This window comes from Otolemur garnettii, unplaced genomic scaffold (assembly GCF_000181295.1).
Source record: "Otolemur garnettii isolate 467f Iridium unplaced genomic scaffold, OtoGar3 scaffold00001, whole genome shotgun sequence".
Taxonomy (NCBI): domain Eukaryota; kingdom Metazoa; phylum Chordata; class Mammalia; order Primates; family Galagidae; genus Otolemur; species Otolemur garnettii.
The window spans coordinates 28,720,800-28,723,176 of record NW_003852396.1 but is presented as its reverse complement, the minus strand read 5'-3'; positions in this window follow the sequence as shown (position 1 = coordinate 28,723,176).

The window sequence follows — 2,377 nt, the reverse complement described above, 5'->3', positions numbered from 1 at the left end:
GTTGAGCTATAGGCGCCGAGCCGGGTCTGGGAGTTATTATAAGGACTGCATACTTAGATCCCTCACATGGGCAGTTTATAAGTAGAGTTCACCAGCTTTTATGAGAATCAGGAGCATCTAATGCCCCTGCTGTTCTGACAGGAGGCAGAGCTCAGGCAGCAATGCTGTCTATCGGGCTGTGTGTGTAGATGAAGCTTCACTTACTTGCCCACTGCTCATCTCCTGTTGTACAGCCCAGTTCCTAACCTGCCATGGACCTACAGGCACCTGCCACAACACAGGCTATTTTTAGAGATGGGGGTCTCGGTTTTGCTTAGGCTGGTCTTGAACTCCTGAGCTCAAGCAATCCATCCATGTTGGCCTCCCAGAATACTGGGATTATAGGTGTAAGCCACCAAGCTTGGCTACAATAGCATCTTGAAAGTGACCTAGGATAGCCTTAAGACTAATTATCATGTTATTAGCTTAAATCTACATGGTGGTCCAGACCTTCCAGTGGGCTCTCAGAGAGGCTCATGGGAGGTCCACTTGCACAGTACAACTCTGGTTCCAAAACGACCTATAAACCTCCAGGTAGACTTAACCCAGGCAGTATAAAAGAAAACTGCCAGCCATAACCTTTGCCTATTTGCCATGGCAATGTTTATGGCAAATATATCCTGTTCTGTAAACTTTATTATTCTGTAAACCTATCTTTCTCTTCCTCAATAAACTTTATTTCATGCTTGCCTTTATTTATTTATTTATTTATTTTTGGTAGAGACAGAGTCTCACTTTATCTCCCTCGGTCGAGTGCCGTGGCATCACACAGCTTACAGCAACCTCCAACTCCTGGGCTTAGGCAATTCTCTTGCCTCAGCTTCCTGAGTAGCTGGGACTACAGGCTCCCACCACAACGCCCGGCTATTTTTTTGTTGCAGTTTGGCCAGGGCCGGGTTTGAGCCCGTCACCCTCAGTATATGGAGCTGGCACCCTACCCACTGAGCCACAGGTGCCACCCGCCTCATGTTTGCCTCAAAAAGAAAAAAGAGAGAGGCAGCTGAGCCACCAGCCACATACACCGGAGCTGGAGGGTTTGAGTCCAGCCCAGGGCCTGCAAACAATGACATCTACAACCAAAAAATAGTCGGGCATTGTGGCAGTAGCCTCCCAGCTACTTAGGAGGCTGAGGCAAAATAATTGCTTAAACAAAAGAGTTTTAGGTTGCTGTGAGCTGTGATGCCACATCACTCTACTGAGGGTGGCATAGTGAGATTCTGTCTCAATTTTAAAAATATATATGTACATATATATATATATATTTTTTTTTTTTTAAAAGGAAAGAAAGAAAGAAATGGGGTCTTACTGTTACCAGAATTTCTTCCTCAGTAGGTCCTTGGTCTCAGGGATTCGAAGAGTGAACCCACAGGCCACAGATCAGTAATAAGACAGAATTTTTATTAGACAGAAGGGAATGCAGAAGGAATAAAAAACACCAGAGCTCTGGCAAAGGGAAAGACCCAAGTTGGAAGTTCCTCCTGGGTCCTTTGTCTAGGGGTATATATTGTCTGGAGAATTACATTTTGGCTAGGATTTTGTACGTACATAGAAAAATATCATTTCAAAGTTGAATGCAGTCCCTCCCCTGGGGCAAGGTTATTAGGTCTTTGTAGTTTTTGTCTCAGGAAAGAGATTAGGGTGTGTGCTCCCTACTCAAGGTGGAACCACCCAAAAAAAGTCTCAGGCTGCTTTGTTCTTGATCTCGTTAGAGCCCCAGAGAGTGTGGCCTAGAAAAGGCAGCCTTTTTGTGCCTGGAAATGGGGGTCTGATTTCTGAGCTCTCCTGGGCCTAGAGCAGTGGTTCTCAACCTTCCTAATGCCACGACCCTTTAATACAGTTCCTCATGTTGAGGTGTCCCCCCAACCATAAAATTATTTTCGTTGCTACTTCCTAACTATAATTTTGCTACTGTTATGAATCATAATGTAAATATCTGATATTAGGCAACCCCTGTGAAAAGGTCACTCGACCCCCAAAGGGGTTGTGACCCACAGGTTGAGAACCACTGGCCTAGAGAATGGGGGAATCCCTGTCCAGTGCTGAGTGGGGGGAATCCTGTATCATTACTAGTTGCCAGGCAGATCTTAGACTCCTGGCTTCACATGATCCTTCTGCCTCAGCCTCCCAGGTAGCTGGGATTATAGACATGAACCACCACACTGGCTACCACTTTATTTTTTTTTTTAAGTTTACCTGTTCTAATAGATATATAGTGAAATCTCATTGTGATTTATTTTTTTTTTTTTTTGAGACAGAGCCTCAAGCTATCTCCCTGGGTAGAGTGCCATGGCATCACAGCTCATAGCAACCTCCAACTCCTGGGCTCAAGCGAGTCTCC